Source organism: Hypomesus transpacificus, chromosome 12, assembly GCF_021917145.1.
Source record: "Hypomesus transpacificus isolate Combined female chromosome 12, fHypTra1, whole genome shotgun sequence".
Taxonomy (NCBI): Eukaryota; Metazoa; Chordata; class Actinopteri; order Osmeriformes; family Osmeridae; genus Hypomesus; species Hypomesus transpacificus.
In genome coordinates, this window is record NC_061071.1 from 7,817,924 (window position 1) to 7,831,644 (window position 13,721).

The 13,721-nt window shown below is 45.0% G+C and overlaps 1 protein-coding gene across 3 annotated transcripts in view; it reads left to right on the plus strand.

The window, feature by feature from the left end:
- Positions 1 to 2,533: 2,533 nt before the first annotated feature.
- The window catches only part of LOC124474666 (E3 ubiquitin-protein ligase Midline-1-like), a 32,661-nt gene continuing 21,473 nt past the window's right edge, over positions 2,534 to 13,721 (plus strand). Inside the window, exon 1 of one of the 3 annotated variants that reach the window (XM_047031032.1) lies at positions 2,534 to 2,620. The gene's annotated coding sequence lies outside the window, so the exon portion shown is untranslated. Of the gene's footprint in view, positions 2,621 to 11,211; positions 11,447 to 12,494; positions 13,412 to 13,721 lie in introns of those variants that run through there. The other 2 variants (XM_047031028.1, XM_047031030.1) reach the window with 2 other exon arrangements.

The window sequence follows — 13,721 nt, forward strand, 5'->3', positions numbered from 1 at the left end:
TAAGAACACAGGTTGACCTGCAGGTCATGAAACTGTCTAGCACTGCCAGTCATGTAATTTTTACAGAATCTCTCTCTGCCTCTCTCTTCTTATTTCATACTCTGCCTTCTTTGGTCTGACTCATCAAATAACCCCATTATTATATTTCGGAACCATTTACGCTTGCCAGCTCCCCTACTAATGGTAGTATTCCCTGATATTCTCTGACATCTCAAAGCCTATTGGACGTTGTAATTTAAATGGCTTACTTCTGTGCTGTATAATCATTACGGACACATTTATGAGATAGGGCATTCAAGCTAACCTTAAGGGGCTTTTCAGATAAGAAGTGACCTAAATGTCATATTGATCCTTACAAATTGAGATTAGCTACTGTATTGATTGGTACCATAAATGGGATGTTGGTCCATTGATTTGCCCTATTACACGTGAGATGAAGCAAATACTTTGGATTAAATGGGTAATTTACCTTTGACATAAAGATTTTTCTTTGGGATTTGGATAAGTGGTCAAAAGCCCATGGTCTCTCTGGTCTTCAAACCTCGTTGTGGTTTCCCTGAATGTTTATGAGGTGCTAAAAATGCAGAACTACAGCAAAAGTCCATAATCTGTCTCCTTAACCAGCAATCAATAATGATTTTTGGCTCAGAGTATTAACACAATGGAACAAAAAATTGCTGGATTCAAATGTTGCCATTTTGCCAAAGCATTCTTGATCTCTTGCTAGCATGACCCTAAACATTCACAGAGGCTCATCCACTTCTCGATCCCAAGTGAAAACACATAATGAGAATTGAAAGCTTTGGATGGGTGGGCCTGTTTTGCTAGCTTTGTTGGGATAAGATTATACTCATCACAATCTATCCGAGCACATTGTTGGATAATCTCTCTCTGTGCATGCAGGGTTTGAATGACGTGGGGCATTCCGCTTTCCCATCCTGCCTGCTCTTGGTGGAGATATCGCTGTCTACTTCCACTTTCTGATCTTGAAAAATGTTTTCTCTGGAGCCTATGGACGAGGCCATTCACATCCCCCCACCAATGTCAACGGGGGGTGACAAACATTGCTGCTAGTTCAGACGACGGTCTGAGAAGGCCATTTAGAGCCCACCACAGGACAACCGGCTAAATGGGGGATCAGGATGCTAATACTGAACCCCACTGAAAACCAAACAAGCCCACAGACATGCTGGCACGCAGAGTGCTACTTAGTTTTCCCTCAAATACCCCAAAAAGGCTATCTGATTGGATGGGGAGAATGGCCTTATGAAGTAATTGTTCTGACTGAGCCCATAAACCTACTCCTAGGATGTAAAGTACAGTCTGTCAATCATGATGACTATTAAGTCAAGCAGAGGGGAATAGCGATTTAAGCCCCTAGGTGGTCACCATGAAGGTCATCAGGGAAGGGAGATGCCATGTGTCCAAACAATGACCTCAGTATTTGACAAGAGGGAGAAAACACCAGCTGATCCCTCAGCTTACTGGCCCTGGAAGCCCCCTGGAAGAGCAAGTTCAAAGAGAACCGGATGAATACACACAGCTATCCAAACGGATCTCCGTGACAAGTATTTATATGTGGACTCACTACTGTTACAGTAAGCAAAAGCTGTGTTATTCCAATACTTTGTCAATGTTGAGATAAAGCGTACAGTCTAAAGACTAAACAAGCATTTTTCTACCTTTTGAAGTTTATCAATCCCATTGTCTTTCATGGTGAGCTACACAAACGGTTGGGATTGACTGTGTTCTCCTTTTTGGGTCCACAGGGTCTCCATGTAGTGAAACGTTCGGGTAATGTACCACAACAATATATTAGCTGCTGAATGTTCATGTCAATGAATGATGCTGTCACTGGCTAATGATCAGTAACAAATGATCCCAAATGATCCCAGGAGACAGCCTTCGGGTCGTTTCGTGTCTGCCTGTCTTCACCTCTCTTAGAGACCTACTGATGACAGCGGGCACCATCACCCAGTGTGGGCTACAGTACAGTACAACCTGAGTGTCCGTGTCAACCCTCGCCCTGCAAACACTCTCTCTACCTCTCTTTCTCTCTCACACTCTCTCTCTCTCGCGCGCACGCACACACACAACATTGTCCCCAGTGTTGACTTCGAAGTCTGGGTTCAGGACGGGAGGGAGGGAGGGGGGGGGGGCTTGGAGGAGCGAGCATGCTCAACGTTCCACATAATGGGAGCAAGGTTCCAGCTGTGGGATGAGCACTTGAAAAACGCCGGTTCCCTCCCGCCTGCTTCACGCTCGTCTGAGCACTCGCCAAGTGAGAGCCAGGGGCAGGAAGAGGGTGGGGGGAGAACAAGGAGAGGAGGGGAGAACAACAGAGTCGGAGGGACACCACGGAGGCTGGCTCGCTATTGTTTTGTTTTGAGTGCATGCTGGATACCCCTCTCTCTCTCTTTCTTTCTTTCTTTCTGTTTATCTCTCTCCCTCACTCTCTCTCTCTCTCTCTCTCTCTCTCTCTCACACTCTCTCTCTCTCTCTCTCTCTCTCTCTCTCTCTCTCTCCCTCTCATGCTTGCTCTCACTTTGTGTTGTCTCAGGTTGGTCATTGTCTGCTTTTATCGCTCTCTTTTGGAGGACCATGTGAGGGGGGCTTGAACGTAAGTACTACTTCTTTTGTCCTGTGTTAATGCGCTCTCAGTGACAACATCTTTGCAGGCAGCTGAAGTGTTGTGGTTATCTGACTGCCCCAGAGTCTAGTTCCTGACAGGGCGGTGTGTTTGGGGGCTTGCTCCATGTGCTTACATGTGGGAGTTTTCTGCACGTGTGAAGGGGCGTCAGTCCCCCCAGTAGTTTTGATTTGTGGTGATTCGTTTTGAACTTGTTCTGCTGACTGATGAATTGTTGAGCCGTTGAATTTGAACTCGTTAGATTTCACTCGATTATTTTATGTTTTTGTTTTCCGTTCATGGCTCGGCCACAGTTATACTTTGTTTAATTTGAACAATGTGTTTTTATAGAACCATGCTGTAGATGTGATATGATCCTAACTTTTCATGTTTAGAAAATGTCTGATTCTGACCTCCATCCAATATTTCATATGGCTGTTTTAAGCAGTCTATTGTTTTGTACTTAAACTTTCAGATTTGAATGCTAGAACATCCCTGTAGCATTGTGTAAAGGGCTCAAATCAAAATGTATTAGTAGAGCCCTTTTTATCACAGAGGGCTTCACATACGCCCATAGAACTGCCCCTCATCCAACCTAAACCTTCAAGGAAGACAAGGAAAAACTCCCAGAAAAACCTCCAGAGACAGTTGGTGAAAGAGAACCGCAGAACACAGGCTAAACATAGTCATACAGTGGGGAAGTGTCAATGGGTGTTGAAACATCAAAATCCAGTGTTCAACTTGGATCAGAGTTGGTAAATGTCAGTTTAAGAAGAGGTAGCCACAGGGCTGGGGACTGTGCTCGGCGCAGCATCACAGGCCGGGAGATGAGGAAAGGGACTGGGACTCGCAGTTGTCCGTCAGGGAGACTGGTGTCCACTTGGCGATTAGATCCAGCTTTGGCAGACTGTCACAGATCGATGTCCACTGCTAAAACATTTATTTTAGACAATGACATTTTGTACAAAAAACAATTCAAAAAGTCAAATACGTTCGTAGAGTTTGTATAGACAGCATTTACATAACCTATTACAAGTCTTGACACAAGCTTAATCGTTGAAGACAGAGGATCAAGGTCTGGACTCTCTTCCCCATGTAGTACTGAGTCTCGGAGTAGCTGAATCGAATTAAACATTACACCTGACTGCTCAGGGCTTAACAACACCTGTCTTGGCCTGCCTCCATATTGAAAGTTTACAGAACTCAACCATGCAAATTGTACATGCATCGGGAGCTCTGGTGAGTTATGATTTAAGAACGGATGAAAAAGCTTCACGCATACAGTTCTCCTCAAGGCCCCGCGTGAGATGCAAAGCAGAACTACAGAACCAATGAATCATGGGGCACCGTGATTGCTGTTTCTGCTGGATGTGTGGCGTTCAGTTGAGTTAAGGGCCAGCATGTTTCCTCCTTTCAGCGTCCTTCCAAGAGTGTTTCAGAGAACGTGACAGATGAATAATGCAAGTAGCGTATACAGTCATCTATAATACACACTTGGATGTATGTACACAGAGTGCACATGAAATATAGAAATATGAGCCAGAGGTGTGACTGCCTCAAATGTGTTTGTCTGGACATTCTTCATATCAAACAGTATTGTCTTTTTGTTACAACCCAAAGCTGTTTAAACACAAATGCTGTGAAGAGAACGTGCTGGAAGTTCACGGCTGTTCACACACAAACTGCTGCACACTGACAAACCGGGGCAGGGAAATCTGCCCCGGTTTCGACTCAGGAGGTATTTATAGATTGTAACATCAGCCTGGCCTCTGTTAGGGGTGAAACACCCTAATGATGGTTGACGTGTAGAGTGGAGGCTGTCGTGATGAAGCCAGGGAGTGACAGTTGTGGACCTCGGGCAGTGGGAGAGCTGTGGCTGGTCACACTGCTGTTAGAGAGCTTGTTGAGATGGAAACCAAATAGATGAGGCTACGCACCCACACGAGTGTCTTGTGTGCAAATTTTACTCACACCCCCTCCGCCATTTTTATAAAATTCAAACCAAAAAAATGTTGCGGAATCGATGCTTTGTTGATCATGGTCGTTCTTATAATAGGTTGCACCTTTTGTCATTAAATGTCATATACTACATCGTTGCAAACCCAAATAATGTGATGCAACAATGCGACTTCAGCCCCTGTGAATTCCCCCAATTTAGCAGAAGCATATTGAATAGCGTGACCGTTAGCATATTTCTCTGCCACCCTTGTTGCCATGGTGGAGCGCCATCTTCCACGCAGGCCATGGCATAAGCAGCATGCAATGTCTACACAGCCATTCACCGGCTGCCAGCCTCCCACATTCCAACTGCAAATCTCCTCTCCACTCCTGCTGTGGCTTCGAGAGCCTGGCATCCATTCTCTGGCTCCTCAGCACCACGCTATGTCGCACTTCAGTCAAGAATGCCGGTGCTTGAATGGGAGGCAAAAGTAGTTTGTTTGTGAGGGACTCGCTCTCTCTCTGGCGAGCGGGTTGTTAGACAGTGTGAAAGCGGGGGCTTGTGTTCCGCGTGACCGGACTAGACACTGATATGTTCTTCTTGGTTTCTTTTAAGACCGAAGAGAACCTAGGCTTGTTTGCAATGTAGGTGGCGAGGGCGAGTTGGACACGCGTTCTGTCCTCCCGACAGATTTCATGGCTGAAGACACTTATGATGTCATGATGTCTAGCACGTTTCATTCTTCCTACCCCATACTCTCAAAGAAAGATTGTGGTGGAGAATGTGTTACTGTATGCTACCCTGTTTTCCCTGTATGCAGTTTCCATGCCATGGTTATTGATTCATACAGGCTCTTGTCACAAGCATTAGGGTTAATGGCATGATAACAATCATCAAACTTGCTTTCAATCTTTTGGGGTTGGTATCAACTTGTGTCAGATGTGGGCAACAGAGTCAAATGAGATCCTCCGAACTGAAGTATGTCAGCCTGCAGTGGTAGAGGACACAGCATCTGATCACTCGTGTAAAAGGTTTTGTGCCAGTGTAGCTTTTAAGTTCAAATGAACCAAGCTGCCCGACTTTGCAGGAACAGCTTTCTGCGTTAATCACCTCATTGATTCGCTGATGCATACAAGAAAGGGATTGTATTGTGACTGAAGCCGTGGAGTTTAGAACAGAGAAAAAGTGTTTGATCATGGTGGGGACAACCCACTGCAAATGAAAAATGTCATCACTCTGCGAGTAAAGAGGGCAATCAATGTCCAATACCAACTCGTATTTGTTACTTTTTCTTTTTTCAGTGCTGAATTCATGCATGTCAGAGCCCAGAAGTGTTGTCACTATTCTAATTCATCAAACTAAGCATACTATAGTCAGGCATCTCAACGTTATCACACTCACTTGCGCACTGCACACTATTGACTTTGGAGGCATGTCTCCACCCACACTGTGTGCCGCTCACTGTTGTTTACCGAACAATCCAATTGTGACTAATTTGATCTTTGTCTGATGGTCACGTCCTATGCAAGAGCACACGCTGAGCAGAAGTGTTGGGGTCGCATTGATCGTCTCTGCTCACCTCGATAGATCTTTCAAAGGTAAACAGATAACAAGCTGTGAAACAACCAGCCATGATTCACAGGGTTGAAGGTGAGGTGAAATCCGTACGTGTGCCGCGAAACCCTTAATCGTTCTCGCCGTGGAGTCCAAACTATGTCCTGAAGACCCAGGCTCTGCCGGTGGGTGATTTATTGAACGTCTTTTCTTTCACATAGGATAAGAGAATAGAAACGCGTTGGTTGCCTTGGCCTTTCTCTTCCTGGACAAAGTAGAGGTTCAGAAATGCACTGATAAGAAGCCAGCATGTCTTTCTGAAGTGCACAATCCCACAGAGATAACATGGTATGTGAAGACCAGTTCAGCCGGTATACTAATGATGAAAAGAGAACATGACAGGTCCAAGAAATACTTCAACTGCAAAAGGCCTTTGGCCTGGAATATTCTGTTCTGTTCCCATTGCTAATTTGGATCTTATGTTGCTGTATTTTGCACTTTTGCATTTGCCTGTTTTTGTCCTCGCACATTGTTTATTGTTGTGTCATATCAGACCAAAGCAAATTCCTTGTTTTTCAAAACCGGCTTAGCCATAAACCTGTTTCTTATTCTGAATATGCTGCTCCAAAATATGAAGCTGCTGAATGAAACTAAATATCCTGCTTCTGTTATTGCTTTTGGATGTTTTTTCCCCCACGGAGAATCAGTCATTTCCAATGTTGTGATAGGACACACACCCATTCCCTAGGTCTGAGACTTGAGCTTTGTCAATGGATCATGTGACATCAAGGTGTCCTATTGCTCATTCCATGACTTATTCATATTCCTGTATCATAGCTATTACTGCCTGCTGATGCAAGATGCATGCTTCTGATTAATGTTCCAGCGCCCAGAGTACCATATTCCTATGCCATTATGTTCCATAGCTCTGGACTCCATCTCAGATTCTTTTATGGCTAAAGATGATACACAACCTTCGTATTAGCCCCAGAGAAAGTAAGATGTTCCGGCTTCCAGGGATGAGGTCGGACCCCCCCCCAACCCTCCACCTCCCCACCATCACTACCCCATCCCCACCCGCTCTGCCGTTTTCAGAGGACTCATAAATCTGAATTTGGTCCTAACAGGCAGGTACATTATCTACAGCATTAACCTGTCTCAACCCCAGGGACGAGAGCAAGGCTAGAGTGACTGCCTGTTATTTATAACTTGTTCATCACTGGCAGGATTCACACGCCTGGGTATTTGAAGGGTGTGGTGCCGTAGCAACACTCTGGGCGTTGGGAGGACATTGACATCATTAAGGGATTATGAAACGTTCTTCGGCTAGGTTCTAGTTTAGAACTTTGTAGGCTGTTGAGTGCAAGATGGAAGGCCTGGATTGCTGAACACTCACTATAACATGTGTGAGTCTGTGCCTGGAAGTGTCTGTCAGTGTGTGTTGCTGATTAGACGCCCATCCTCTCTTTTCAACCTCAACAGCATTCGTCCAGCTTTCCAGGGGCACTTGACAAACACTCTTGGTGCATATTAAAGGGATAATCTGTCGTAATACTTCTGCTTTCTGCACGTCTGCTTCGGCACATGAAAGACGGCTGTGGGGAAACACAACCCGGAATAAGCATTAGAACTCGTATTAGGATCATTACAGATAGAGGATTAGCCACAGCATGCAGGGATACTCTGTCGAGTGTATTCTGAGTCTTGGTGTTTAGGAGCTGGTGTCAGTGATGGGGAGTGGGGGGGAGTGGTTGAGTATGAGCAGTACGGACTTGAGTCTTGTGTGACAGATTGAGGCCTCGTGGGCAATGCAATACTATACAAACCGCTTTGGGGGTGGGAATTGAGTGAGTGAGAGAGAGAAAGAGAGAGAGAGAGAAGGGGACAAAAAGAGACAGGGAGTGTGTGGGAGTGTGCGTCCGTTTGTGTGTGGACTCACAATCTGCCCCGCAGGCGGTTGAGAAGAATTTCCCTTGTGTGACACGGAATGACCTTGAGACGTTTGCTGCGGGTGAATCAGCAAAGTTCAAGAGAGGGCCGCACACACACTCGCAGCGTCGCCACACACTGTTTTCACTGAGATTACATGGACACCATTGGCTCCTTCGGCAGCAGCATGAGCTTTGCTGAACCAAAAAGAAAAACAGCCAGACAAAGATCATGACTTCTATGGCAGCTGGTCTCGGCTACTGTTGGTCCTTCTCTGCTGCATGTATTCTCATCATGTGTCTATCTACATGTTATGGTTTGACCTTTTTGTTTTGTTTGATCTACTTTGTCCGTTTCGGACTGATCATCTTAGCTTTTTTATAAATGTCAATGTTTGGTATCGGCTCTGCATTTCTGGTATCGGGTTTCTTTTCGTTGATGCTTTCTAAAACGAGGCTTCGTGAGTTGACGGTATCTGTGGAATCATTTTCTGTCTGATCCCATGAAACCTTCTAAGTGCCTGTGTTTAAATGCCAACTGCCAACCCAGGCCATATATCTCCCTGGAAGAGAAGAAACAGCTTGTTAAAACCACATGTGAAGTCACTTCATAGGTCATAGGTCACTGAGAAGAGAAACTGTGTTTGGTTTTAGCTGAAGCCCCGGAACACCTCGGTTGCTCTCTGAACGCAGACCGATCCTTTGAAAATGTTCACATTCACTTTTATTCACAACCTACTTTTATTCAATTACTGAGTACATTTATCTCGGTATACAAAGCTCAATCCAACTATTTAAGGTATAACTGTTAAAATGTAGGGTCATTTCTTTCAGTATGGGGGGTCCTGGAGCTATTTGAGTCATAAAGATGATTCAATGTCGGAGGAGAGGTTGTTGCTTTAAGGTCTGTGAGTGTGTGTGTGCATGTATGAGTGAGAAAGTGCAGACTACCCACTGAGTCTGTGTCCTCTAAATTGTCTGGCCATAACCCTGCCTCGGCTTATCCCTATAATGGGCTCAGTCAGAGAAGAGAGCCAACCTCCAGAACATTCCAGTCATTCCAGTAAGGTCGAGGTACGCTCCCAAAAACTAATTTGAGATTGTCCATTTTTCTCAAAAGTGAGAACAGTCAACATTTGGGGTTTATGAAAATGAAAAGGCAGGCATTGTCACAAACAAAAGTGACTTAAGGTTGTCTTTTTGACCAAATCTATTTTCCTTTTTTGACCCTTAGAAGTTAACAAGCAAGATCAAAAAGTATTTTGAAATATAAAGTAACAGCTATTAGCTCCTTCCATGTGGTGTTCAAGGAGAAAACAAGCTTGTAAAAAAAAAACACTCTTGACTTGCATGAGGTTTCTTGAAGAGTTGGAGGACTCTTAAGTGTTTTAGCTGTGCCCTGAGTGGGCCGGATAGTTATCCCAACGATATTGGAGCCAGGCTCTGACACTACAGAAGCCTATTGTGGATTTAATTAAAGACGGAGTCCAAGCAGCGGGTATTCTGAGTTCCTCTCCAAAACAGCACGTTCCCAGTAGCTCTCGAATCGGACAAAGAGAGGAAGGCTTTTGTTTGATTATTCAAAGTTAACTGCCACTTCTCTCAAGCACACAGAGCTCGTTATCTCACTGGGAAGACATACCAGGGAAATTATATGAAAGTGGCCATTTCCAGGAGGACACTGTTGTCTACTTTTCATCTCTGCAGCCATTTTGATAAATTGTTTGTTTGTGTTTATAGATGTCCAAGGCACAATATGTATGATACCAAAAGCGTTCTCACTGATGTCCTGACAGACAACTTCCTTTCTCTTTTCAAATGATTGTGCCGGTGAGGAAGATAAGAAATAGGTTTGCCAAAAACAACCTTTGATTTGATATATTTATTTTCCAGGAAAGTAATCTCTGTAGCAATTATGCCTCACTCATACTGCACTCATCTCATTCCTACTCTTAAAATGAGAGTCACAGCCTCGGTCAAGGTACTTAACTTTCTGAGTACCAGATTCACTCAAGCAGCTATCTTCAACTCCCACTGCCCATTTAAAGCAGATTACGTCGTTTCATTTCCCCCAAAAAATCTAGCCATTGGAAATTCACAGTTTTATTGTTAACATTTATTTTACTGTAGTTGGGCATTAAAAGTGACACATTTGTTAAGTTAATGGAATGTTGTGGTTTTAACTTTCTGACCCGAAACAGGGTCAGTCTACCTCATACCCTGCTGATGACCTTAAAGCATCTTTGTCGTCATTTAGCCAACAGTCCCTGGAGAACCATAAAGATCTGCAATTCTGCCCTTCAGTTATTAATGAGCAGTTAAATGGGCTGACTAGCCATAGAAAATAACAATTAATTAGTTTTTTTTTATATTCTCACAGCTGTAATAGCATAGGAGGTCAGGGAGTAATTGAAAATGACAGGGATATTTCTTTGCCTTAGATGCTCAGATATTTGTGAAAGGGGGGAAGAGTTTCATCAAAGGATTTAGTTCAGGCTTTATACCCCCAAAAGTAGAAAGGATAGGGTTATATCTGTGAGATTAATCTCTTTTTCTGGACCTGAAAGTAGTGAGCTCCAAACTGCATGCTTTCATTTTCTGTGTCTGTGTGTGTGCGTGTGTGGGAGTGTTTGTGTTTGAAAGAGTGAGTAAACTGAAAAAGAGAATGCAAAGAATGAAAGGAAGGGAAGAAAGATTACCATGGAAAGAGAGCAGAAAGAGAGAGAGACAGAGAGACAGAGACAGAGAGAGAGACGGAGAGAGAGAGAGAGAGAGACCAGAGAAACAAATGTTGAGAACAAGGCACAGAAAGAGTTAGAATGAGAAAGAGAGATGGAAAGAAAGAGGGGAGAGCGGGCTTTAGTGTTTTTGCACATTAATGAAACAGAGACAGACAAGGCGCCACAGCATAGATGGAGAGCACATCAGCGCAGAAGCTGCCATAATCCCCAAGCAGACATGCCCACTGCCATCCCTGCATGGACAATCTCCACCCTGCTGTCGCGCGATTGGTCCACTTTAAGCAGGGCAGCCCACTCTAGGCTATTTGAATACAGAGTGGGAGGGAGGGCGGGCGAGGGGGGGGGGGGGGGCGGTTAGAGGGGCGGTGCGCTAGTTTCTCTCCTCCTCCGTGTTTCACGCTGGGCTGGGAGGAGGGGGGAGTTACGGCTTAGGGGGTGTGAGGAAACATGCCACGGGAGGCGATGTCACAGCGATAGACCCGCCGTGCACTGACACAAAGTTCCCGGGACCGGAGGTGGAAGGCACACAAGCCGCTTCTTTTGCATGGAGAAGGGGCTTCTCTGATTCAGCCGATCGCTCTCCTCCTCTGCATCTGTCTCCCCCTTTTTTTTCTTCACTTGTGTTGTGGATGATGGGACTTTAACCATGTGGAAGGTAAGGAGGACTCAGACGTGGGATGTGGAACTGGGACCCGCTGCCCCGAGGGGGCCTTCATTCTGAAGGTCCTTAAGAAACCCCTCCGAAACCTTCGCAGAAGTAACACACAGTGTGTTTGAGTAGCATTATTTCTGGGATTAAGACCACTGATTCGCTGGATGGATTGAAGTAGTTCAGTGACCGTTCCTTTGAAATGCCAGATGGCCTTTCGTCTCAGCTAATTCACTTACTTCAGGAGTTCTTGATCACTTGGATCTGAGCGTCCCTGTAGAAATTGTCCTGGAGCAGGACTTCTGCATAACCACAACATGGGGGCTGGTTTTGAGGACACTGTTAACTGCGTGTTGATGGGAGGTGAAGTTGAGTCATGGGTAATCGTAGGACCTACAGTGCGTAGTAGCAGGGATGTGGTGGGAGCTCCCTGCAGGCGCTAATGCGATGCTATCACTGTGACAGGGTGAAGTCTTTCTCTCCAGAGTCTGTTTTGTGTGACCTCATTCTGGAAATGCAGATTAGGGTTTTTTCTGTCCGTTGACTAGACCCAAAGTAATGGGGGCAGAGAACAATGCTGGGGGGGGGGGGATTCTAAAAGTATGTGTGGGATGGATGATTCTCAGAATGTTGTACCTGTAGGCGTTTTTGAACATGCAACCATGGAGTGAATTGTACATGCTGGCTGGAGGGTAGGGGAGCAGTGGGGGCTGGCATCAGAACAGGAAGTGACAGAGAGACATACGTCCATGTGTGTGGATGTGTAGTTGTTATTGTCTATGTGTGTATGTTTGTGCAAGTGTGTTTACCAAACGCTATAGTACATTGTTTTTATAAAAAGCCCTCTCTTGCCATTCCGTTTTAGTCATCACCAGTGCATTTTCAGCTGCTGTATGTAAGTGCATGTGTGACTGTCAGTGTCTGTGTTTATGTTTTGTTTTTTCGTCGGCCATCAAAAAAGCTTTCAGCGCATCGCTGTCAACAAGGTGTGACACTGTCGAGGAGGGTGGGTGGTGGGGAGGAGGTCAGGTCTGTCCGCTCAGAGACATCTCATCTCCGGTCAGGCATGCCTTGTGACAACTGCCTGTTCTCTCCGCAGCCAGGGCCTATCATGGTCACTTCACTTAGAAGGAGGAGGTCAAAGAGCATGGGGATGCTCACATTTCTAACTCTCAACACAGATCTGTGAGGAGTGAAGGATAAGTTTAACCTGTGATAGTCTCTGAGGCTTTTGTTCTTGTGTAATCCACAGTGTTGACTTCAGTGTTGAACAGTGCCATGAGACAGGGGTTGATAGCTTCCATGGCCCAGCCTAAACAGACTGTGGGAAAGTCCTGAGAAGTGTGTGTTTGTCAACAGGAACATATATATATATATAGTAGCAGGGGTATTGTTTTCTGCTTTCCTGTGCTTTCCGTGAATGCCCAGTCCACATTGGAGTCCTTATAGTTTGTTTACAGAGCTGAATGGGTGGGTGGTGACTTTGTTTTGGTCATCTAGGTTGAAGTGGTTGACGTGACAGGCAACTTTAATTGTCCAACGCTGTTCACATCTTGGACTTGGAAGGGTTATCTGCTAATTGCAATCTGGACATTTTCCTTTGGAAAATGTGTCACTAATGTGTTTTTTCCCCAACATGAATCACTCTAGTTCATGCTTTATTTGATCCCCAGATCAGTGGTTGGTTGAGACACGTTGCCATGTTAACTTTCAGAGCAGGGCGGTGCTCAGGAGTAATTTGTGGAGTTTTGGTACACTGGGGCTAGGCGTGTGGAGAGGAAGGTCTATTTCAACTTATTTTCACTCTCCACTCAACTAAACAGACGACCAGCACAGGAATTTAAGATGGGAAACGTGTGACTTGAGAGAGCGGCTCAAGTAGAAGGGTCAGAATCATGGCGTCTGGCCAGATGCAGGATAATGAGAGCCTTCTCTCAAGGCTCCATAGGAGCAGATGCTTCCAGCTCAGAGGTCAGTGCGGTTTTTGGAATGGTTGCATGGCTGCCACTAGAGAGCGTCCTAGAAAATGTTCGGCAAAGAAACTTTTGAAGCTCTGCGATTAAAAAATAATATGAGCCGATTTCTGCTGTTAATTTAGATCTATATAAAGGATATTAGATGACTATATATTTATTCTACTGGAAGCATTTAAATAATGTCAATATGTTGAACTGTAATGCCATACATATGGTGGATTAGGTCCTGCTGTATCTCTAATGTGACTGAATTGTGTTCACTGTGTCTCGGATCTGTGGTCCAGTTACTGTAGCATGCCAGGGCT